At 34.6% G+C, this 27,603-nt stretch overlaps 1 non-coding gene across 1 annotated transcript; it reads right to left on the bottom strand.

The window, feature by feature from the left end:
* Nucleotides 1–24,613: 24,613 nt before the first annotated feature.
* LOC120068871 (small nucleolar RNA R71) lies at nucleotides 24,614–24,720 on the bottom strand. The gene has a single exon (XR_005479383.2). It is a non-coding gene; the product is annotated as a small nucleolar RNA R71 (small nucleolar RNA).
* Nucleotides 24,721–27,603: the final 2,883 nt, after the last annotated feature.

Genomic DNA, 27,603 nt, shown 5'->3' with positions numbered 1-27,603 from the left:
AAACAATATGTGGCAGTAATTTTTAGATCACTTTGCGGTAACAATAAATCAAAGAGTTGGTTGGTTTATTGTTTATAGTATAAAATGTATGCGACAGAGTTAAGAAAAGAGTTAATATTACGAAGATGTGATGAATATGCGGGAGAACGGGTTGAGAAGGGGTTTCGCTAACAATTCCTAGGATTGTGTTCATGTTATGTGATCATGCTACACACATACAACAACAAATCATCTCTCAACGAAAATGCTATGATTTCTAGTTTTAGAACGCATGTGATATATGCGATGATGTCTATAGGACTTACACATAAGCCTCTATTCTTGTCTATGCAATGACGATTGACACACATACATACAAGGCGACCGCATGATACCAACACCTATCTCTAGGGTGCATGCGATGCATGTTGACAAACAAAGCTATCTCTAAGTCTCTATCTCTTGCTTATGCAGATCTAATCTTGCTCTCTCGAGTCTAGATTCTAACCTAGCTCTCTCAAGTCTTAGGTTCTTTCTTTAGACTCTCTCTCGAGTAGCTCTAAAGGGGTGATGGGCGCAACATAAGACAAAATGATCGTATGCAATGAAAATCATAGGTCATGTTAGCTAAGTTCTTCTCAACCCATTCAATAGATTTACTACTCATGCATGTTTTAAAGAGAGTGAACAGATGTAGATAAGCAAGTTCCATTTTATAGATATATAATCTAAATATAGAATGACAATGCAGAATAAGAATTAAGAGCCTGTTAGCAATTTCTTGCTTCCCAAGGCTTTTACACTGCTCTTCTCTACTATGCTCAAAAGATAATCTTGCTCTTGTAAGAGTTGGCCCTCTCTCTGTTTTTTCATGCCTCCTGGTTCTCTTTCAAGCTGACCAAGGCGATCTTCCAGCATTTCTTCCCTTCTCTCGTTCCGTCTTCTAAGTATAAGAAAACTATGAACAAGGCTACTTCTATCTATGGGGAAAATTATAGAACTAAACGAACTCCTCCACTAAATATGGCCTTCGGTATTTATAGAGCTTCAGGGTGAAAGGCTTCTTCTCTCTTATGATTGCACTGATGGAATGACATTAATTCTCTGTCTGATGCGCCAAATATTTGTCATCGAAAAGTTGAGTGTACTTGCTACAGTAGGTCGTTAATAGCTTGTCAACTTAATTCAGAATCGACCGTCATCAGCTTTCTGTCCTTCGTGATTTATTACGCTTTTCACCAAGATGCGCCCACCATGATGCGCCAGCTCTATGCGGTAACCTTCTTGAGCAGATATTCGTGAGTGCAAATGATCACATAGCCTTGCGTCAACGCAATCTCTTAATGTGCTCGGACATTAATTTCTTTGGATCGCATCTCCGCCTTGTGTCAATGCATTTTCTGCACAAAAATACATAAGTTAGCTATTTTAATGCGTTGGACGCATGCGATTGCAATATTGTGAACTTAATGCTTTTGGACGCAATATTGTATATTTTTATCATTGCAATCTGACATTGTTTTATAACTTTGCACTGTAATAACTTGCATTTCTGCCCGTTATCACATAGCACTTCATCGCATCGCTTAGCGCGCGTCATAGCTAAACGATCATGTAGTACCATCGTATAGTAAATTCAACGTATTGTTTAGTTCCCACGCCAAAGCTAAACGATCGCTTAGTGTTATCATATAGCAAATTGAATGCATCACCGCAGGTACACGATCGTCTAGCGTTCAACATCACAATGACCAACGCCCATTGCTGTACGATCGTCTAGCTTTTCTTCACATCGTGTAGCGTCTAGAGCTAAACGATCACTTAGCAACTGAACCTCAAGAATTATTTTGAGCAGAAGCTGAGAAACTGGAATAGCAGCTCGGCCTCCTTCACTTGTTTCTTCAATTACATCTTAATTTCAACTTTAATGACTCTAAATAAATTACAGACTCTTGCTAACTCATAAAAGCTCATCAAACAAGAACTAATTACAAATTTAATGAGAAATTAAAGAGAATCAAAAAACCAAAACTCAGAAAACCATATCAGTGCATCAGTTTCATATTTCTCATATAAAACACCCACCAAACAAAAAATAAACCGAATTGAATGCTTATATGAAGCTCTGATACCAACTGTAGGATTGTATCAGCAACAACGGAAGCACAAGGATCATCTAAGCACTCAATTAACTAATTTGGCAAAATATAAAGCATGCTCTTGCAGAAAAAAAGTGAGTTTCAAGACATACCTCTTGTAGAACTTCCTCAAAGCTCCTTCTCCAACTGCTATCTTCTCCAAATCTTGTTGCATACCACCTCAAGATCTTTCCCACTATTCTGTTGGTGCTCTAGATTGAGTTGTGAGACTCAAAACAAGCTTGAATCAAGGGATGAAGAAGAAATGCTCACTATAGTAATCTTGTTGAAGAACCCTTTCTTCAACCTGAATTTTCTCTGAAACTCTCTATAGATTGCATGCCCGATTTTCACTCCAATCTCTTCATTATATTGCAGATCAACATGTAACGGAGAGATTTGCATGAGTTGCAGCTCATGCTTGGAGAAGACAAGACAAAGAGTATACATTTTGTGTGAGTAACTTGAAAGATCGATAATGGAAAACAATCTTTTTCCATTTTTGTGTTTTAATTCTCCTATTCCATTTAATTCTCAAATTAAACATGTAATTATATCTCATATAATTACTAATTTTCTTAGTTATAATTTGAACGTTTCAAATTAACTTATCACACTATTCCAGAGCTAGTCTGTTACGAGCTAGTAGGGGGACCTCGCGGACTACAGATCATGGGCTTCAACGATCCAAAATTAATTGCCTAAACTTATTAGACCAGATTAATCCCCATTCGTTAACTAATGGGTCACTCCACTAAAGCCCATAGTTGCACTTCTCTTACTGTAGATATATTATGTCCACATGATTTAACCATAATCAGCAAGTCGACCCTTCACAGGTTATTCGTAATAACGGCTGGGTCAAATATCTTTTTTACCCCGAGATTACGTCTTATTTCTTAAGTCCCTACTGATCCTCTAATGAGTAACTGGTTTGTGATCCAATCACTAAATCAAACTCTCTTAGCCTAGTGAGAGGGTGGGGCCTCTTGTTCAAGACCTGAATTCAGTACTTGAGAGAACAACCTTTCTTCTATCCCTAAATCAGGTAGGCGTGAATTCCGTCTTGCACCCTATGTCCCTAGCTATATATCCGGTCTTACCCCTGAAATGGGAGTCTTATTGAACTGGCGTTGTTGAGCCAACCTTCATCTATGTAAATCTAAGGGCAATCCTGACTAAACAGGAGTTCATAGTTAGCTCAGGATTAAGATCGAGTTACCTAGGTCATCTAGGTGAAATAGTCAGTCTTATATAGTAAACAACGTTATAAAGTAAGAGTGACTTATTTCTTGGTCCTGATCTTATGCAAACTCATTGCATAGGACTCCCCCACTCCTCATGCCATAACATGTACGAATTAGGATCACATCGTATGTAGCACTTTACAACTCTTTGTAACAACTACAGAGTAGGTCGCATTCAATGGTGTTATCAGAATAAGGTGCCCAACCTTATTCATGTACCATAGATCATTTTAACTATTTACTCGAACCTGATCCACTCTTATGTCTCCACATAAAGTTCAAGTACTCATACAATAGTCATGAATCTTAGTTTATTGGATTTAGACTTTCTTAAAATTTATGTAATCAATAATAAGTATATTGATTATAGAAAATGTTTATCATTTTATAAACTGCGAGATTTTAGGACATAAAACTCAACAGTGCTAAGGGGAATAAATTATTAAGTGAGATTAGAGGGATAAGTGGTAGAAAATTAAGCTTAAGATAAGAGTTTGTGCCATGATTTGTCATTTGATTAAGCAAAGTAAGCATGCAAAGGAAAGTATAAAAAGGGCCTTTGAAGAGAAGAAGGGTTTAGCCATTTTTCTCATGCTAAGGAATAAACTCTTCAGCCAAAGTGAAGCCTAATTAGTCTAGTTGATGATCCTGGGCTACTGTGAAGGAATTCCCATGATTTGACGTTGGAACATTGAAGAGATTGGAGGTTTGCTGGTTTTTGGAATACCCTGAGTAAGTTGTGGATGTTGGTGGATTTCAAGCTCTCCAGAAGGAATTGAAAGCTTCAAATTTGAGGTATTATAATTAAGAGACTATGTAAAAAGTTCATAAAAGGAAGTTTTGAGTTTTGATGATTGGATTTTAAGTTATAAGTTTTAGAAGTTGAATCTGGAATTTGGATGATGAACAAGAAGGCAGCTGCATAGTTGGAATAAGCAAGCAGCTGATCGGGAGGCTTTGAAGGCGAGTGTTGAATAGGGCTGTGGTGAGGTCTCTCGCGCGTGCTCATCACATGTTGCGTACTCATTAGGCGAGCAACCACAACCAACCAGGCGACGAAATATTCCCATCGCTTGGTTACTTAGTCGCACTTTACCTAGTCACTCAGCCACACATTGCCTAGTCCTTGTGCACCCTTTACGCCTAGGACGCGCGCATTGCTGCTGACCACTTCACTTACCAAAGCATCTGCACGCGTGATTACTACTCACGAATGGCCACCTGACTAACTTGTGTGCGTGCTTAAGGGGTTGTATGTGTTTTGTCGCCCACATCTCATGCTAGTATGCTTGTGTCAGTGCCCATCAGGCCTATTAGTGTGCCTAAGCTGTCGTAAGTTTGGCCTTGGCATAGTTTTGATGTTTTGGTGTTAGTAGGCTTCTGATCTATAGGTCCACCAGGTTTTCTCGTTAACTCACTAAAGAATACTTAAGAGGAATAATTTGAATTATTCAAATTAATTTGAGGAAACTATATATTAATGTGATTAATATATAATTATGGATATGGTTTATAATTAAATTGGAAAGTGATATTTGAATAAAATTCAAATTGATTAATTAAAGTGAATTAGATTGACAAAGAATTAATTAATAGAGAGGTTTTGCACATATACATGAGATGTCTATGATAATTAAATATATACATTAAAATGGCTTTAATGTATAAATAGATATTTAATTATTGTGTAAAATAAAATTAAATAAGTGTTATTTAATTGAGCTAATTAATTAAATAGTGTTATTTAATTAAATGGGCTAATTAATGGAATAATTGTTATTTAATTAATTATAGAAAAGGAAAATATTAGCAAAAGTGTTTTGACCCTTCTCTATACAAAGAGCTCCTTATGGCCCTTTGGTATACACGTTCTCACCAAAGAAAAAGACTGACAATAGACAACACCCTAATGTTATTGTGTAGGATTTTCTCTAAGAGAATCCTCTATACTCTCCCAAACACTTTTCTCCTCTCCCTCTCCCAATAGTTGGATACCACCTATCCCTCTATTGGAATCCCAGAGAATAACGAGGCTATTCTCGTGGTAGTGTTTGAGATGTTGGGATTGGTGTTCTAAATCTCTTGTATTCTCATAGTTTGTAAACATTATATAAACAAATTGTTATTAAGAAAATAATTGTTATTTTATAAGCATACACTCAATCCAATAAACTAAGATCCTAGGTTATTTTATGTAATTTAAAAAAAGTATGTAGAGACATACAGGTAGATCTTGTTTAAATAGTAACCTAAACGGTCTGTAGTAGATAGATAAGGCTAGGTACCTTATCCTGGTGACACTACGGACACTTTGTAGATGTTACAAGTGTTGTAAAGTGCTACAAATGATCTGATCCTGATCATTCATGTGAAAATATGTAAGCGGGGGTATCCTATTTAAAGAGTTTGTATAAGATCGGACCACGAAATAATTAGTCTCATTATATAACATCGTTAATAATAGAGACTTACATTTCACCAGGATGACCATAGGTGACATAACCTGAATCCTGCGTGAGTTGTGAACTCCAGCTCATGAAGGTAGTCCTTTGATTTGTATGGGTGAGAGTGGCCAGATTGCCAACTCAATAAGCCTACAATTTTGGGGATTCATCTGATTAGGGAGTTGGGAACACATCTACACAAGACGGAATTCACTCATTCCCTAATGTCGGGGTAAGTAGATAAATTACTCCCTTAAGGGATGATTCTGAGGCTTAAACAATGTGACTACACCCTCTCTTGGCCCAAGAGAGACTTGGTCATAGTTGGACTATGATTTATTGTTCATTAGAGGAATCATTGATACTTAAGGAGTTAGATGTAACTATAGGGGCAAAACGATAATTTTGATCCAACTATACTTACGAGCAATTTGTGAAGGGTAATTACACTGTTGATTGGTTATATCCTATAAATATATCTTTAGTGTGAAGAGTGCAACTGTCGATCTTTAGTGGAATGACTGACAGTTAATAGAAGTTGGGTAATTTAACTAAAGAGTTTAATTAATTATCCAAGCACCAGTGGAGCTTCAATCTACGGGTCCATAAGGTCCCCTCTGTAGCTCAACAGGGATTTATTGAGAATTAATTTTAGATTGATTAGAAGTGTTCAAATTAATTGAGGGAATTAATTATATATGATATAATTATTAAATTAATTATATATGATATAATTATTAAATTAATTATATATGTGATATAATTAATATAATGTATTTGATACATTATAATATTAAGCTTTTTTTAGAGGAATTTGAATATGATTCAAATACTATTTATATGAATGAGATTCATATAATTAAATTTAATATAAATATGATTTATATTAAATACCATAAAAAGTTGAGAGGAATTAAATATTTGAATATGATTCGAATATTAGTTATATGTATGATATTCATATAACTGAATTTAATATAAATATGATTTATATTAAATGTCATCCATAGTTGAGAGAAAATAAAACTATAAGTTATATTGTATTTGATACAATATAAAACTATGGGTTATATGTTATATCTGACATAACATATAATATGTATATATAATTATTGGGGTTGATGTCCTAATCTCGTAGGGCCCCATAGTTTGTAATTGTAATGTAAAACATTTTATTTATGTTTATGTGATGTTTATTTCAAAATTAGTTGCATTAACCACAAACCAATAAACTAACATCCAGAGCTATCTTATAGCTTAAACATGTATGTAGAGACATACGGGTGGATCACGTTTTAGTGATAACCTAAATGGTCTGTAGTAGATGGATAAGGTTGGATAGCTTATTCTGGTGACACTACGAGTATGGCCCGCTTTGTAGATGTTGCAATTGTCATAAAGTGCTACAAATGATTTGATCCTGATCATTCATGTGGAGACATATGAACGGGGATATTTTATATAAAAGAGTTTGTATAAGACCGGACCACGAAATGTTTAGTCTCTTTATATAACACCGCTCATAATTGAGACTTGTATTTCACCAAGATAACCATATATAAAATGACCTAAATCCTGAGTGAGTTGTGAACTTCTATTTACGAAGACGATCCTTTGATTTTTATGGGTGAGAGTAGCTAGATCGCCGACTCAACAAGTCTACCATTTTAAGGATTCGTCGGATTAGGGAGTTAGGAACATAGCTACACAAGAAGGAATTCAGTCATTTCCCAATGTCAAGGCAAGTAGATAAATTGCTCCCTTAAGGGCTGATTTCGAGGCTTGAACAATGTGGCACCACACCCTCTCCTGGCCTGAGTAGGGTTTGGTTATAGTTAGACTATGGTTTATTGTTCCTTAAAAGAATCAGTTTTACTTAAGGAGTTAGTCGTAACCATGGGGGCAAAACGATAATTTTGACCCAGCTGTACTTACGAACAATTTATGAAGGGTCATTGTACCATTGATTGGTTATATCCAATGGATCCAAAAATATATCTGTAGTGCGAAGAGTGCAACCACCGATCTTTAGTGGAATGTTCGATAGTTAACGAATGGTGAATAATTTAATTAAAGAGTTTAATTAACTATTTATGTACCGTTAGAGCTTCAAGCTATAGATCCATGAGGTCTCCTCGATAGCTCAACGGGAATTAATGAGAATGAATTTTTGGATTAATTTGAATTGTTCGAATTAATTAAGGGAATTAATTATATATGATATAATTAATTCAATTTTAATTATATATGATATAATTACTATAATATATTTGATACATTATAATTTTATGAGAGGAAATAAATATTTGAATATGATTCAAATGTTAATTATAAGAATTGGATTCATATTGTTAAATTTAATGTAAATGTGATTTATATTAAATGTCATTGACGTGAGAAAAGAAACTATAGGTTATATTGTATTTGATACAATATATAAACTATAGTTTATATGTTATATTTCATATAACATATAGTTTAATATATATATATATATATATTACATGATTAAGTGTTTATCATATAAATACATATATTAAATTGTTTATTAAAATAACTTAAGTTTTTTTAATTTATTTTATTTTATTTAATTAAATTTTTGAATTAATTAATGGGAGGGAGTTGTAACTCACTCCGTCCTCTTTTCTCTCCACATTACGTGAGTGGGGAATTGTCTTGGGAGATCTCTTCTTCTTCTTGGAAAAACTATAGAGAAAAGGGTTTTAAGATCTGATCAATTTTTTCCTACTCCTTCCTCTTCTCACTCTAATCTCCTTCTCAATCCAAAATACCAAAGCACCAAACCTCCTAGATTCTTACCCAAAGAATACCGAGGTCACCAATTGGTAGTGTCCCTTTTTGGACTGTTCGTACTTTTTTTAAGAAAAAAGGAATCGTGAAGAAATTTGGAGTCTTCATGGGTAAGCCTCCTATTCCCTTTTTCTCTTCTAATTTCTTCATGGATAATTGTATTGTCTTCATGTTGTATTGTCTTTTTAAATGCATAATTGTTATGCTTTTACTGTAAAGTTAATGTTTTGTAAAATATTGGAATTTGGGACGATCCACTTCCGCTGCGGACCCTTCACAGGGATCCTTCAATTGGTATCAAAGTGATGTTGATGGCCCAATTTTTCCAAAATTTTGGAACATTTTTTTACCGTTTCTAGTAGGATTTAAGTTCTGTCAATTTCTTCATGTGATGAGTGTTCTTGATGGATGTTTTAAATTGTTGGATATTTTTTTTGGCATTCGCACTGTTTACTTTATTGCTTTATTTTACGTTTTGGCATGTAAAGGCCCATGATTTGGGACAATAATTTACAATAGAGTCTGTAATCCAAAGTCCTTTAGTCGTTCATGGCCTTTCCAATGCGGTTCTGAAGAAAACGAGGCAAAAAACAGTGGAGTTTCGAAGAAGATTGAATCTATACAGTAGATGATTGTACACTAGCGTCGCGATGCTACGAACAGCGAACAGAGTTTTTCCTCCATAGCGTCCCGACGCTCCGAGAAACTAAAGAAGCACTAGTTTGCACGCGGTTAGGTTCGGTTTGGAGCTAGTTTGGGCCTGGTTCAAGCGGTTCAAGGACAGTTCGATGGCTAGTTGGTCCAGTTCGAGCGGTTCAAGACTCGGTTCGCCTGTTTTTTAATCGATTGATAATTATTCTTGTAGTAGTTAGTAGTTTTGGTTAATTAAATTAATATAAGTGTTATATTAATTTAATTAATTGTTTAGTGTCCAATCCCAGTCCAATAATGTTTGTTTATCAATTATAAATGTGATGTATAATTTATCTTATATATGTCATACTGTATGTCATATAGTATTAAATCTCACCATAGGTTATGTATTTAATTTCATGTATCATTCATAATATAAGAGCTATAATATATATATATATATAACCATGATTTAATTAATATAGCATGCTCATGCATCATATAGTATAAATGTTACTATATGATGCATGAGCATGCTATATTAATTAAAGATATGTGAGTGGGAGCATCTTGTGTAATGAATTTGCATAAGACCGGACCTCGATATAGTCACTTTTCTTTATAACACCTGTTTACTATTAAAACTGACTATCTCAAACTCAATGACCTAGAGTAACTCGATCTTAATCCTGAGCTAACTATGAACTCCTGTTTATTCAAGATTATCCTTTGATCTGCATAGGTGAGAGTAGTCCAACAACGCTGCTCAATAAGCCTCCCATTTTGGGGATAAGACCAGATAGATAGCAATTAATCCCATTTAACAAAATTAAATAACTAGAGACATCATCCCAGAAAACTCCATTAATCCATATCCACAAAACTATTTAACAATTAAACAGAGTGCAGACTTGCTTTACCCACTAAGAATGCAAATTTTTTTCTATACAATAATGGATTTGGAATATCAAAACCTGGCTCTGATACCAATTGAAGGAACTCTTATCAAAGAGTATCTATGAGTGAAAGTAAGATAGTTCCAAATTCATTGTGACAAAAATACTGCATTCACAAACATACAACAAGTTATCTTCGGAGAACGAGGGACTACATGCTCGTGCATGGAACTAAGGATTTGATCCTTACTAGATACACGGATTCTGACTTTTCAGACTGATAAGAATACTAGGAAATTCACTTCAGAATCAGTTTTCACTCTTAACGGAGGAGTTGTAGTGTGGCAAAGCACTAAGCAGGGGTGCATTACCAACTCCACGATGGAGGCCGAGTACGTAGCGGCTTGTGAAGCTGCTAAGGAGGTCGTTTGGCTCAGGAAGTTTCTGACTGATCTAGAAGTTGTTCCAGACATGTCTAGGCCCATCACCCTCTATTGTGATAATAGTGGTGCTGTGGCGAACTTCAGGGAGCCCAGGAGTCACACGTGCAACAAACATATAAAGCGGAAGTATCATCTCATTTGCAAGATAGTGCATCGAGGGGACGTGATAGTCACGAAGATCGTTTCGGAGCACAATGTTGTTGACCCATTTACGAAGGCTCTCATGGCTATAGTTTTTTAGGGTCAACTTCAGAGCATGGGTCTACGGAACCGCCTGCGGCTGGAGTATGGCAAGTGGGAGATTTTTGTACTAGGCCTTAGTGTCCTAATTTATTGTTTTGTACTAGTTGTTTTGTACACCTCACTCGCTTTAGGACAAGTGGAAGATTTTTGTAGTTGCACTGTCTGCCAGATATAGATCTTCTTTACTAATTTCTTAGTCACCCAACATATGAAAATGATCTAGGTTTCTTCATTAAAAGGAAATAATGACAATAAGAAAAACAATATTTGAAATATACAAAAGTTAACATCTACTAAGAGAAGAAAAAAAAAGCATGGAGATGAATGGAACAACAACATTAAATCTAGATATTTTCAAAGTCAAAGGAAACACTTGATGTTCCATCACTTCTGCCAATTTTCTCTTCAAAAGGTTCAAAGAAGTCCACTACATCAAAATTTATCATATGAGATAGGTCAAATATGTCATTATCCTACTATGTAAAATTTGCTTCCACATTTTTTTTTTCTTTTTCCTTCAGGGAGGTTTGATAGAGGTCAACTACGTGTTTTGACGTACGATAGGTACGTGACCAATGCCTAATCATTCCGTAGCGGAAGCATTTATTTTCAACACTTTTTGTACTCTTAACTTGTGGAGTTTTTCCTTTGTGATCATCATTTTGTGTGGTTCTTTTAAAATTTGAATAATTAGAATGACCATCATGAAAATAATAATTATTTCTTCCTCTTCCACGGCCATGACCTCGACGGCAACCACAACCTCGACCACGATTATCAACATTCACAGCATTCACTTCAGGGAATGGTGTCGTTCCGGTTGGTCGATATTCATGATTTTTCATCAATAACTCGTTATTTTGTTCGGCCACGAGAAGACATGAAACTAGTTCATAAAATTGTTTAAAACCTTTCTCTTGATATTGCTGCTACAAGAGCATATTCGAGACATCAAATGTAGAAAATGTCTTCTCTAACATATTGATTTAAAATTTTGAAACCTCAAGTGCCTCAATTTACGACGAGCTTTAGAAAGAAAATTTGTTTTCTAATGATTACATTTTTATGGCATCCAGGTATATTTTGGCATCAAATACTAATGACAAATAATTATTATCATTAATATCAAATGCTACAAGTTCTAATTTTATAATATTTTCATAGTAACACTATTACAAAATATTATATTTATATTGAAAATTTAATATGCATCAAATATGTAAAACAACATTTAATTTATTAATTATAACGAAGAGAGAAAAACCGACATAACTTTAGGACCTACCTTTAGCGAGAAAACGATAGGAGCTATCACGTGATGTGAACTTGAGGAGCACAACAGGAATATGGATACCAATAAAATATAATATAATATAATAATAAAATAAATAAATATTAAAATGAATTAAACATAATATATAAATAAACAAAACAAAATAAATTAAAAATATATGAAATAAGAAATTTCTCCAAATTCTCCACTTTCTCCAATTTTCGTGGACTTTATCAATGTGTGTCTTTCAAAGCCCTCCAAATGTCACTATTTATAGGTAATTTGGCAAGTAGAAGGTAGATTACATGGACACTAAATGAGTATTTACTAGAGATATGACTATATACATGGAGTGTAGAGGGAGTGACATTTGATTTTTTGACACTAAAAATAGGTATCTATTTTACACATAATTTGTGATATTTATAATTGATATGAATATTAAAAAATTGGGAAGCTGTTAATTATGTTAATATAGTAGCATTTTTTATTTGAAATCTAATATAGTAGCATTTAATAATCTATTTTTTATAACTAAAGTTCATTTCAGGCGTATGTAAGGTTATTATAGGTTTGGTAAAGAAATGGGTAGACTGGTAAGGAAATAGGTAAATTGTCAATTAATTTGATGGGTCGACATGTCTATTTATTAAATTAATTCATTGAACATTGCCGACTAAGTTAACAAAAGGCTATGAAAAGGCGTGCATAGCTCTAGAATATGGATGCGTTACGGCCCAAGAGTTCTATGGCTTAAATCGTCCAATTTATTATACTAAAAAAATTAATAAAAATCTACTAATTATCAAAATAAAAAATACATATATTTTTTGGTGTAAAAAAAATAATAGAATGCTAAAATTTAGAAAATACTCCTAAATTTTGTAGTTTATTTCAAGCATAGCCTTAAATTTGCAACCAAAATAATAATAATAATAATAATAATAATAATAATACATTTGTCGTTAGTTTTTTATGTGAACCATTAATGTTTGGTTTTCATAATATCTTTTGAACTTTCACAAGTTTTATTAACACCCTTAAACTTTAAAAAAAAATTTTAAAAAATCAAGTCGTTAGTATATGAATGAAAATCCTTAGTTCCTTTCTTAAAAAATATACCTGAACTTTCAATCATTGACCTAATATGTATCATAAGAACTTTTCGGAACGAAAAAAAAGTATTCTTTCCATTAGTATATGAACTGAAAGAGTATCTAAACCCCATCACCTATCTCTTTTTCATTTCAATCTAGAACCTAACATTTCTCTATTTTTCCTATTTTTTTTAACCCTCTTATTTAATAACATCTTAGTCCCATTCTTCCATGCATTTTTCGATCTCTAAAGACTAAAAATACCCCCTTAGTCAAGGTATTGCTATAGCAAGAAACAATGATAATAAAAAACCTACCAAGAGACCTTAGAACTTAACATTTTAACAAGGTTATACCTTAGTAGTTGAATGTGAATTAATATGTCATTTGAGTTTAATACAACAAGAGAGATGCATTGACAATCCGGATAATAATTTTGAAGATAATCAATGGAAAAGAAAGGAAAAAAAAAACATGTGCATTACTAAATTAGTTTTTGTCTGATGAGTAAATTTTTTTTTATCAATGATCGAAGAAAATTAATATTCCACTTTTACCTTTTTTGTATTCGCAATTCATTGTTTTGCTCAATTTTGCATAAAGATTTTGAATTCGGAAATTTTTAAAATTTTAAGTTGTATTTTTTAAACAAAGTATAAAGTTATGTGAAATTATAATTGTATTTTTATCTCATCATTTTTTCATCACATAAACTTTTAGTTAGGAACGGTAAAATTCTCTGTAGGATTGGATTCCGAGGGTCCCAATCAAAATGGGATGGAGAATTCTTGATTTGACCGGAGAATAGAATCAAATCGGGTATCTAAATTGGAACCCCAGCAGGGGACCGGAGGGATTCTCCGCCCCACCCATATCCTCGACCCGGTCCCGAATATTTTTTTTTTTATTTTTTAATATATTAATATATTTTTCATATTATTAATAACATATTATATATGTATATATACTATTACAGTTTTATTTTATTTTATATAAAATTATAAATAAAAATAGTTTTAAACTTTAATTGGCAGTATGTTTTTTTTAAAGAGAAAACTATAAGCAGTTTGATTTAGTATTGATTTTTTTTATTAAAAAAATTGTAATATACTAAATTTCATTTTTTTATTAAAATAAAATAAAAAATGTTAAATCATTTTTTTCATCATACATTTACATAAATGAAACAATAACAATATTGACTTGTTGCATCAAATATTCACAATTTCAATATAAATACAAAATTAAATTTTAATTAATTTAAAATAAATTATAATTAATAACAAAGATAAAACAAATGGGATTATTCCTCAGGACCCAATCTTCGATCGGGGATTCCCCACTCCCGACTTTGACTATCCAAAATAGAGAACAAGACAGAGATGAGGATGAAAAATCTACACGGGAACGAAGATGGAGAGTGCATCTCCGATCCCACCCCACTTTGTTACCATCCCTAGTTTTAGCATTCTTTGACAACAATTTGTATTGAAAAATTATATAAATGATAAAATCAAAGATCTAAAACTATTAAGAAATAAATTGAAAAATGAAACCCCCATCTAAAGGGAAAAACATACATTTTCTCTTTATAATTATGACAAATAATTATTAGAAAAGTTTCTATCCAATTTTTACTAATTTTTGAGAGACCCTAAAAAAGGAGACAATGTTGTAGAAAAATGATCACGATTATTAAAGATACAACACCTTTTTAATTGAAAAGAAAATGAGTGGAGCACAATTCAAGTAGGGAACTCTAGCTTCTCACTTATTTGATACATTATAAGCGCTACCAAATTAATGCATATAATATGTCAAACACTTATGAGGTGTCACACGCAAAAAAAAAAAAAAAAAAAATAAAAAAAATAAATGCAAAAGGGAAGATTGATATTGACATCCTAACTCCCCTAAAATGGAAGTAAAGGGAGAATGTTATGTATAAGAAATTGAGTGAGATGTGGCTTATATGCTAAATTATACGTAAATTTAGAGTGTAAGATTTTATTTGATTAAGATTTAGGTAGATCTAGCATAATTAAGATTTTTTTTAGATTAACATGTGTCGGACTAGGATCATTTGATCGAGTGTACATACTTTATGCAATTGAACTATGTTTATGTTTATTTATTTTTGTCAATTAGTAGTTGTATAAAATAAGTGTAAATATAGTAAGAAGTATAACACACTTTAAATGATTGATTCAACTTAGCATTAATTAAGTTCCCTTTATATTGATTTCATTTTTTTTTAGTTTAGGGTTGTTTCCTTCTAATTTTTTTTACCATAGTTATCACATTCTTTAAAGTTGAATTTTTAGCCAAAATTATGAAATACAAAAATAAGCTTTAATTTAAAAGTTATGTATATATATACACACATATAGTTTTTAAAATTTGATTTGATTTCTTAAACATTGATAAAATGTGAATCACAAAACAAAGAAATTCAGAGGTGAAAGTATGATTATAAGCTTAAATTTTTAAAATTAAAATAAAAATTCAAATGGTTATCATACGAGACCTTTAACTAATACTTTTCAATTAAATGAATGATATATTTTCCTCTTTTTTTTTTTTTTTGGAAAAAGAATGTATTATATTTCTAATTGAGTATTGTTCGCACGAGATTTCTGGAGAAACTTGTTTCGTGGAGTGAAACTTGAGTTGGTGTTGATGTTGATTTGATATGGTGTGATTCGATCTCTAGTACTTGATACTCCTATTCTCTTTTAGTTAAATGTGTACACTTGACTTGAAGAAGGGGAGCGCGTGATGTTCTTGAAGTCTAAGTCTTGGAAGAGTCTTTGTATCTTCATGAGACTTGTGTCTTCAAGGAATGTGCAGCTTCAGAGTCAGAAAGTCTTCTAATTGTAGAGAATTCTCTGTAGGCTCTGTGGAGTGTAGAATTGTCAACCCTCGCAAATGAGGAGAGTTTTTCTATTTATAGAGTTCTCAGTGGACTTCATGGGCTTGGGCTTAGTTGGTCTATGTACCCAGCCCTTGAGCCTAACTAATTGGATTTCGACCTTATTTGATATTTGGGTCAAATTAAGCCTATTTTTTTTGCTTCAATTGGACTTTTAGCCCAAATAATAACATCAAATTGGACCTAATTATGAATGAAACATGTGGCAACATTGGGATTCGCCAATTTATGTTTTCAACCTCAATTTGAGTCACATGTCAACTTCTTATTAGTCTCAAATTCAATTATTTGGAATTTCGTCATTAATTTAGTAAATAATGTGACAATTTGCGATTGGACCAAAATTTCTCATTCAAAAAATGCCCATTTTCAAGATTTATGTGCATATATGGGTGAATGAATCTTGAAAAATATAAAGTTACAATTGAAATTCAAATATATTTGTTCTTAAATTTGACCTCAATTGATATGTCAGTCAAACTACGAATTTCGTACAGAAGCTTAACTCGATTTTGGGATAAATTTTGGAATATGACTAAATTTTATTTTGAGATTTTACCCCAATTTGATTTGGATTGAGGATAAAAGCTAAATTTGATATGAATTTGAGATAAAATTTGGAAGATACCCAAATTTTAATAAGAAATCATTGGGATTTTTTTATCTGCAATTTATTTTGATTCAAGATAAAAATTCAAAGTTAGATAATTTGAATTTGGAATAAAATTTAGATTATGGCAAAATTTAATTTTGGATGAATTTTAGATCTTTCCGCAATTTGATTTGAAAATAGGGACAAGAACCTAAATTTAGATGCACTTGATATAAAATTTAGAAGATGCACAGATTTGAATTTTACATCAATTTGAGATTTTATCCTTAATTTAATTTGACTTGAAAATAAAATCTAAATTTGGATGATTTAGATTTGGGATAAAATTTGGAATATGCCCAAATTTTAATTTGAGATTTTATATACAATTCGATCTCAAAGTTGAAAATTTTGATTTTGAATGAAATTTGAAATATGAACAAATTTTAATTTGAGATTTTATCTACAATTTAAATATGATTTTGAATAAAATTTGAAATATGTCCAAATCTTGCTTGAAGATAAATTTGAGGACAAAATCTAACAAAATCAAATGAAATAGGACCTTCATTTAATTTTTTTAATTTAATTCGAAATGAGGATAAAATCAAAATAAAATTAGAAAATCTAATAAAAACTAATAATTTAAATCAAATCTTTATTTAATTTGGATTTCCTAATTTGTCATGAAACTTGGCGGAATCTCTATAAATAGTAACCCAAACCTTTGCATTAGGACGGTCAGCCAAGGCCTATGCGTTGGTACCATGCGATGGCTAGGGCATTTGAGGTTAAAAAGTGTTTCACGGGCACTTTTGGCAAGAGTAGCCTAGGCATAGAGTTGGCGTTGGTGGTGGCATGCGATGGAAAGGATGCGATGGTCATAGTCCTAGTTGAATGCATGCACCAAGGGTGAGTCATGTGAGGAGACGAGTATGCGGCCAAGTAAGGGCTTGCGATGACTTGAGGTTAGTGTGGCACAAAAGAGAGTGATGTGATGGCCAAGTCATGCGATCAAGTAAGCATGCGGTAATGAAGTTGGAAGAATGTGATGACAAGGGAAGGTTGGAGGACAAGGCTGAGTTGCTAACTTATCCGGACATATGGCTATCAAAGGGATGTCTTAGAGTTCATGCAATTTAAGGTGGGCACATGAGAAGACATGCAAGCTGAAGGGTTTCCATTGGATGAAGGTGGTGCGGACACTTCAGGCTGGATGTGGCAAAAATTTGTGTTAGCAGCATAAGTAGAGAACAGTTGGGCATGCAAACCAGCAGGAGGTGTCAATGCTAGGAAGAGTTAGAAAGCTTATAAATAGCGCCCAGGGTCTTCACTACAGCTCACAACACACATTCACTTCAAGAAACACTTAAAAAGAGAGTTTGAGAACAAGTCAAAATAAGCCTTGCATTAATTGGAAAGGAGCTAGCGTGAAAGGGACAGTCAGGCCAAATGGAGGAAACTTAAGACTCATAAGTCTTGAGTTTGAGTTTCAATGAAAACTTTTAAGGTAAGAAATTTAAGGAATTTCTAAACATATTTGTAGAAGAAAGTTTCTCGATATAAGGTCTGGAATAATGAGAAATCTAAGCTTCAAAATGAATCTGAAATAGGATTCAAAAGGAAGCCAGAGGAGACCAGGTGAACTTGGAAAGAGAAAACAGTCCCAACAAATCACAGTGACTGGTTTCTTACTTAAGTCTTTTAGCATATTTTAAATTATATGCTATTGTTATGAATGAATGGTCAGTACCATGAGGAGAACATGTGGTCAGGATGGTCAGGGGGTCAACGAACTAGCTTCTGAGCCCGAGATAGAATCTCACAGGATGGCTAGGGGACCGAAAGGACTAGTTCCTGAGCCTTTGGGAGGAACCTTGCATGGGATGGTCAAAGGGCCAATGGGCTTAGCTTCATAGCCCATAGGAGGGGGATCTATGTGCACATAGGGAAGTAAGCAATTATAATGAGTAAAAGTTTTGAATATCTATTGTGTGTGTAGGCAGGGTTGTGAGCAGATTCATTCAAGATAGAGGTTTGCGTAGTAACCTCGTATTGTGATATGTTTATATGTTTATGAGTTGAAAGAGACTTGTAAAATTGTGGCCATTCACCGGGCTTAAAAGCTCACGTTTTACTCCCATGTCTTCCTTGCAGGTAGTAGAGGAGTCCAGGTTGCTACGAGAAGTTGATGTCTGCCATGAGTTAGATTGTTACTAGATTAAGTTTGTACTTGGGATGCAACTACTGTTGTAAAAGTTTATTTAAAAGTGTTTAAACTTCTTTCCAAAATGAGTTACATTTCCAGTTGTTTTTCTTAAATTTCTGCTGCGACTTTATTGGTTTAAAAATGAACTAGTAGAGTGGGCAATGGATGTCATGAATGAGTGGTATCTCTTATCCTCACACCTTCTTTTGGGTTAAGAGGTAAACTCGGGAGAGGGTGGGATAGTATCCTAGCGTTGCGACGCTGCCCTGTGAAAATAAATACTTTTTCTTTCATTTTTTGCAAAGAAGGAAGCACAATTCTCATGGGGGCTGGGATTTCTCTCTGTATCATTTCGTCTCTTTGGTAATTTTGTTTCCTATTTAGGTTAGATTTTGATTTCCTTTTTGGATTGTAAGGAACATTTTTGTAATTCTTCATGAATTTGTCTTTGAGTTTGTGAAATAGTTATTAAATATTGCTTCTAATTTCAAGAGTTCCTGTAATTCTTTTGAGTTTTCTCTTTTTCTTTATCATTTGCAATCTGAATTGAGCATTCTTGAATCTATTTTTAGTTCTCGAAGCATGTTAAATGATCTATATCTTGAACATGTATAGCTTAGATGCTTGGTTTTGTCACAATCATGATTGAATGCATTGCTCTCAATGTGTTCAAAAGAATGTCTAGCCAAGATCTATAAGAGGCAATAGTAATTGTGTGTCCTATGGAGAAAATTCGGTTAATTGAGTAAGCTATCTTGACAATTAATTGGTGTAATTGAATCCTAGAACTTAATACGCGTGCTTTCTATTCTATATGGTCACTATCGAACCCAATAGAGGTAGAAGCATGTAGGTTGATTAGGGTTAAGCCTATCCAACTTAATTAATGTTTAGGACGCTCTCTTGACTAGGTTATTGCTAGTTGTCCTCCTTTGTAGAGGCTAGCTTAATCGAGATAAGTAAGTAGTAACGAGCATAATTAGATTGAGAATTTAATTTGTAGAATTCGATGAGAGGATTTGCATTGAACGTCTAATGTGAATTGGGAGCAAGATTGTTTAATACTTGTTTACATTTATCCTTTCTCGCTTGATTTTTAGTATGTTTCTAGTTTCATCAACCCCACCCCCCCCCCCCCCCCCCCCCCCACATTTTGTTGCTTTTATAGTCAAACTTAGCTGAATAAAAGCCTTCTCTGTGGATCAACATCTTACTTTTACTTTAACTACAAGCTAGTTTTCGTTGTTGTTGGAGCTTTTTAAATTTTGTTTGTTTCGAGTTAGGTAGAATTAATGACATCCATTTAGCTTCTGAACAAACTCTAAAGAACATAAATTTGATTTATTTTTCTTGGAGACGTGCTTAGTAGAGAATGATGATTCTACTTGGATAGTTAATTCAAGAGCCAGTAATCACGTATGTTTTTCTTATCAGGGATTTAATTCCTAGAGACAATCGGTAGCTGGAGAGATGACTCTTAGAGTCGGTACTGGTGAGGTCATTTCAACTATTTTCATAGGCAAGCTTAAGTTATTTTTGGACAAGAAACGATATATGTTATTGGATGACATATATGTAGTTCCTAATATCAAGAGGAATCTATTTATATTTCTTGTCTGATTGAACAAAAGTATTCCCTATTCTTCTCTAAAAATAAAGTGTTTATTTTTATGAATGGAATGAAGCTAGGCTTTCGTTCAATGGAAAGTAACTTATATGTACTAAGGCTGTTAGTTACAAAAGCCGTGCTAAATTCTGAAATGTTCAAAATGGGAACAACTGTTAAAAAATCAAGAATCTCTCCTAAAGAAAATGCCCACCTTTGGCATCTAAGGTTAGGTCACATTAATCTCAATAGGATTGAGAGATTGGTGAAAAGTGGACTTCTAAATGGTTTAGAAGAAAAATCTTTACCTAGATATGAGTTATTCTCTAAAGGAAAAATGATAATATGACTTTTTTCCGGAAAAGGTTATAGAGTCAAAGAGACCTTGGAGCTTATATATGAATGTAAGAGCGTGAGATGGGTATAATATTTTATCTCTTTCATAGATGATCATTCTAGATGTGGGTATCTATACATAATGCAACACAAGTCTGGAGCACTTGAAAAGTTCAAGGAGTACAAAACTGAGGTTGAAAACTTATTAGGTAAAAAGATTAAAAAAAAAAAATACTATCATCTGATGGTGGTGGAGAGTATATGGACTTAAGATTCCAAAACTATGTGATAGAACATGGAATTATGTCCCAACACTAAGTCTCAGGTAAACGGCAACATAATGGTGTATTAGAAAGTTGGAATAGAATCCTATTGGACATGGTTCGATTTATGATGAACTATGCTCAACTTCCTTACTTGTTTTAGGGATATGCAGTAGGGACTGTTGTTTATATTTTGAACAACATTCCCTAAAGAGTGTTTCTAAAACACCTTTTGAGTTATGGAGAGGTCGTAAAAGTAGTTTATGTCACTTTATAATTTAGGGATGTCCAGCCATGTGCTAATGAAAAATCCCCAAAAAGTTGGAACCTTGTTCAAAAGTATGTGTGTTTATAGGTTACCCCAAGGAAACGATATGTGGGTGCTTTTTTTATCCAAGTGAGAAATAAAGTGTTTATATCGAAAAATGCTACCTTCTTGGAAGAAGACCATATGAGGGACCATAAACCATGAAGTAAAATTGTTTTAAGTGAAATTTCAAATGAATCTACTGAGACTTCAACAAGGGTTGTTGAAGGGGCTCATACATCAACAAGAGTTGTTGATGTCGATTTATGTAGTCATTCACATCCATCTCAAGAATTGAGATTGCCTCGACATAGTGGAAGGGTTGTGAAGCCACCTGTACACTACATGAGTTTGACAAAAGCCTAAGACATCATATTTGATGATGGTGTTAAGGATCCATTGTCTTATAAACAAGCAATAGAAGATGTTGACAAAGATGAATGGATTAAAGCCATGAAGCAAGAAATTGAGTCTATATACTTTAATTCTGTCTGGGAACTTGTAGATCAACGTGTTGGGATAAAACCTATAGGTTGCAAGTAGATCTATAAGAGAAAAGGAGGTGTAGATGGAAAGGTACAAACCTTTAAAGCTAGACTGTTATATACTTTTTCAACATAGTTCCATTGTGTTTCTGAAACTCCATATGCATTATGGAGAGGTCGTAAAAGTTGTTTATGACACATGAAGGTTGTTTATGTTATTTCAGAATTTGGGAAAAATGGCACATGTGCTGGTGCAAAACCCTAAGGAATTGGAACATCGTTTAAACAGTATGCCTATCCATACGCTACCCAAAAACAGTATACTTCTTCAACCGAGAGGAAAATAAAGTTATTACAGCTCAAATAAGTAAAACAATGAGAGAATGTGATGGTAAAACAAGCAATATCATGTCCGAAAATGCTAAACTGAAAGGAGTTGCGATCGCGAGTGCTCATCACAAAAAAGCAGTTAATTTACCTATTTTATGCAGGTACAATGTGATGATGCATATGAAATTGCAATCCAAAAATACAATGCGACAGCGCACTCAAAGTTGCAATCGTAAGTCATGTGATCGTGAGAAGTTTTCTTGAAAAGGTAATCGCATAAAGACCTCGCATCAAGGCAACAACATAATAAATCATGATGGGACGTAAAGCTGATAACGGTCGATTCCGAATTTAGTTGACAAGCCGTTAAAAGCTACATTGTAGCAAGTACATTGAACTTTCAGTGACTTTTAAACGGTGCAACAGAGTAGGGAAATTAATTCCACCCATGATTGTAATCATTTGTAAGAAAAGCTGCTTCACCTTGAAATCTATAAATACCGAAGGCCACTAGAGAGAAAAGTTAGTTAGTCCATTCCCGCACATACTTATATATATACATAGAGGACGGAGAGATCAAGGAGATGAGGAAAAGCCGAGAGAAATCGCTCCCGGTTAGATCGGGAGACAGCTGGAAAGTAATACAAAGGAGAGAGGGCCAACCCTTGTAAGAGCAAGAATCCATAACTAGAACAAAGTTGAAGTGATAAAGAGTAGTGTAAAAGGCCACGGGAAGCAAAACATTGCTTATTAGGCTTGTTATCTCTCAAATCCATTTGTTATTTTGTATTCAATACTTTATTTGCAGAAAATGGAATCTTCATTTCGATTTATGTTCAATCTCTCCACATCATGCATGAGTGGCTAAATTTCTGAATGGGTTGAGAAGTACTTAGCTAGCATGACTTAAGATCTACATTTTATGCAATCATCTTGTCTTATGTATGTATCATTCACCTTTGGACGTACTTGAGAGAGTAGTCTAAAGATAGAATCTAGGCTTGAGAAAGTCAGATTAGAATCGCATAAGCAAGAGTAATAACTTAGACATAAGTTCTATTGCTATTTACACATCGCATGCGCCCTAGAAATAGGATTAGTGGTATGCAGTCACCTTGTCTTATGTGTACATCATTCATCATTTGGACATACTTGAGAGAGTAGTCTAATGATAGAATCTAGGCTTGAGAGAGTTGGATTAGATCGCATAAGCAAGAATAGAAACTTAGAAATAAGTTCTATCGACATTTTTGCATATGCATCGCATACGTCCTAGAAATAGGAATTGTGGCATTCTACATGAGAAAATGTAATACTGATACTTGTGTGTAGCATGATCGCATAACTTATGCACAATCTTAGGAAATGTTAGCTAAACCCCTTCTCAACCCCTTCATCGCATACTTTTTGTAATTCTACGTTTTCATCACTTCGCATTCAACTCCGTCGCATAGGAAAAATCTAAACCAAAAACACTATCCACTTCATTTTTTACAGTAATAGAATCAAAGAGTCTGTCGCTTATCTACTTAGTAGTCCCTGTGTTCGACCCTGGACTTACAAGGAAACTTAAGAAGGCTTATAATTGGGCATTGTTAGGAAAACTTGCATGATCACTGCATAACACACATCATCGCAAACTCACACCATCACATCATAATTTTACGCATCAAGTTTTTTGGCGCCGTTGCTGGGGACTACGGTATAGATTGCGCTAACATCAAACCTCTTTGATCTTTGCAGCTTTCGACCTTTGTGCATTGCCATCCCTTTGGTAAAGGAAGAGGCAAGCGTCGTATGAGAGAAGAACACTCTCCTGAGCCCAATTACGACCCAGAGATCGAAACAATATTTCACAAAGGACAGAAAAACAGACACTGACAACAAGGAAGAACTCACAGAATGGCTGAACAACCAAAAGAACGAGTCGTAAATGTAAACAACATAATGGAAAATCCTATCCTACTAGAAAATGATCGCAATAGACCCATCCGGGACTATGCGTCACCAAACTTGTATGATTTCTCCCCAGGAATCATGAGACTAGAATTGGATGGATCAAGGTTCGAGATGAAGCCGGTAATGTTACAAATGATACAGACAGCAAGACAGTTCGGTGGACGGCGTGGTAAAGATCTGCACGCCTATCTACGAAGGTTCATTGTAATCTGTAACACTTTTGTGTTCCCTAATATCTCTACTGAAGAAGTTCGATTCACGGTATTTCCATTTTCACTATGCGATAAAGCAAGAAAATAGGCATACTCCCTCAAACCAGAAGAGATAACTTCATGGGAACAAGTTGTGGAGAGGTTTTTGAAGAAGTATTTCCCTCCTATAGAGAATGCTAGAAGGAGGAAGTTAATCACAAATTTTGAACAAGAAGAAGATGAATCGCTCAATGATGCGTGGGCGAGATTCAAGAGATTAGTGCGCGACTGCCCACACAATGGATTGTCGGATTGCCTCCAAATGGAGATTTTGTATCATGGATTAAATCCTACATCATAGACAATTGCCAATGTAGCAGCAGTAGGCGGTTTGCTGGATAAGACTTATGATGAGGCAAAGAACATTCTTGATCGCATATCAAAAAACCATGAAGATTGGCAAGAAAGCGATCAACGAGTAAAACCCAGAGAAGGTAATGCAAATAATGGTGCCATCGCATCTTTGCGAAATCAGATGAATGCGATGATAAATTTATTACAGGGCATCGCAATAAACAATCCTAGAGCACAAAGAGGGCAAGTCAATGCAATAGAACAGACAAGCACCAGTTGTGCTGCATGTAGAGAATCACATTCAGTTGAAGAGTGTCCACGAAACCCACAATCAATCTACTTTGTCAAGAACAACCCTTTTTCAAACACGTACAACACCGGATGGCAAAACCACCCTAATTTTGCTTGGAAAAATAACCAACAACAAGGCTATCAACCTATGGCGCAGCAAGAAGGACCACCAGGATTTTTCCAAAGAACTAACAGTCAACAGCAACAACAAGCCAGTAGCTCTCAAACACCGCCATCATCCTCTCTGGAGAACCTATTAAAATAGTACATTGAAAAGAATGAGACGGTCCTCCAGAACCAGGCGACTTCCATCTGTAACATGGAAATCCAAATAGGACAGATTGCGGGAGAGCTAAAGAATAGACTGCAGGGGACACTACCGAGCTCAACTGAGCTCTCACACAACCCAGGGAACACAGGGAAAGAACACTGCCAAGTAGTCACCCTGAGAAGTGGAAAGACGACGATGGAAGATAGGAAGAAGCCTAGTAGGACCAATTCAAATGCGATGGAATCAAAGAAGCCGTTGATGCAAACTGAGTCAGCGGAGCTCGAGATAATGGAACCTGTCCAGACCATGGAACAATGAAAGTACAGCTACCTCCATTCCCTTAAAGATGGAGAAAGAAGCAAAACGATGAAGGTCTGTATCATCGCTTCCTGGAAATATTAAAACAATTACACATCAATATTCCATTTACAGAAGCGATAGAGTAGATGCCGATATATGCCAAGTTTTTGAAGGATATGGTGTCAAAAGAGAGAAGCACAGAAAAATTTTCCACAGTGGCTGATAACGGGCAGAAATGCACGTTATTACAACGCAAATAAGTAAAACAATGAGGTAATACAACGGTAAAAATATACAAAATCATGTCCAAAAGCGTTAAACTAAGAATATTACGATCGCATGCACCCATCTCATAAAAGCATCTAATTTACTTATTTTGTGTAGGAAAGATGCGTTGGCGCAAAGAAAATTGCGATCCAAGGAATTCGGCAACCGCGCGCATTAAAAAATTGCGACTGCAAAGCCATGCGATTGTATGCACTCGCGAGAATTTGCTCAAGAAGGTGGCCACATAAAGACGGCGCATCAAGGTGAAAGCATAATAAATCATGATGGGATGGAAAGCTGATGATAGTCAAATCCAAATTTAGTTGACAAGCCGTTAATGACACACTGTAGCAAGTACATTCAACTTTTCGGTGACCATTAATCGGTGCATCAGACAGAAGATTTAATGACCACCCATCATTGCAATCATTTGAGAGAAAAGCTTCTTCACCTTGAGCTCTATAAATACTGAAAGCCACCATCGTTAAAGGAGTTTGAGTTCGACACAGTTCACCATACATAGAAGATAGATCATATACAAATAGATAGCCGTTAGTCTGTAGTTATTCATATACTTAGAAGGCGGAGGCAAGCAAAGAGAAGAAGATGTCGAGAGATCATTCCTGGTTAGCTCGAAAGACTCCCAGGAAGCATTGTAAAAGGAGATGTCGAGAGATCATTACTTTATGCGATCATCTTGTCTTATGTATGCGTCAGTCACCCTTTAGATATACTTGAGAGAGTAGTCTAAAGAAAGAACCTAGACTTGAGAGAGTCAGGTTAGAATCTAGGCTTAAGAGAGTCAGATTAGAATCACATAATCAAGAGATAGAAACTTAGAAATAAGTTCTGTTTGATATCATGCATCGCATGCACCTTAGAAATAGGATATGATAGTATGCGGTCACCTCGTGTATGCATGTATCATTCATCATCGCATAGACAAGAATAGAGGCTTAGACATAAGTCCTATTGACATTATCGTGTACATCGCATGCGTCCTAGAGATAGAAACTATGGCATTTGCATTGAGAGATGACATGTTTTTGTGTGTGTGTAGCATGATCGCATAACTTGGATGCAATCTTAGGAAGTGTTAGCTAAATCCCTTTTCAAACCGTTCCCCGCATACTCATTGTCATCAACTCTTTACTTAATTTCGTCGCATATAATTTATACTTAAATGAAACGCCAACCAAACTTGTTTGTTTCTGCCACCGCAAAGGAATCAAAATTTATCGTTGCATAGTAACTCAGTAGTCCATGTGTTCGACCCTGGACTTACCAGGAAATCTAGTGAGATTTATAATTGGGTTTTACTAGGAAAACTTGCATGTGCAATGTATAAATTATCATCGCAATTATACACCATTATTTCATCACATTTATAACACATCAGTGGCATTAGCACAAGAATTAAACACTATAATCCCACCGAAGATGTGCGACCCAGGCAGCTTTACGACCCTGCTCAGTAGGAGGGATCTACATCGGTCAAGCATTATGTGATCTTGGGGCAAGCATAAATTTAATGCCCCTTTCAATCTTCAAACAATTGAATGTAGGACAGTTGACACCCACGACGATAACTCTCTAGCTTGCAGATAGGTCCTTGGTACACCCTGAATGAAAATTGAAGGATGTCTTAGTCATAATCGATAAATTCATTCTACCTGTAGACTTCATCATTCTAGATTATGAAGCGG

The sequence above is a fragment of the Benincasa hispida genome, chromosome 12 (assembly GCF_027475165.1).
Source record: "Benincasa hispida cultivar pf3 chromosome 12, pf3_genome.v1.1, whole genome shotgun sequence".
Classification (NCBI taxonomy): Eukaryota; Viridiplantae; Streptophyta; class Magnoliopsida; order Cucurbitales; family Cucurbitaceae; genus Benincasa; species Benincasa hispida.
The sequence above is the reverse complement of the archived record's forward strand: the minus strand, read 5'-3'. Positions and strand labels throughout refer to the sequence as shown.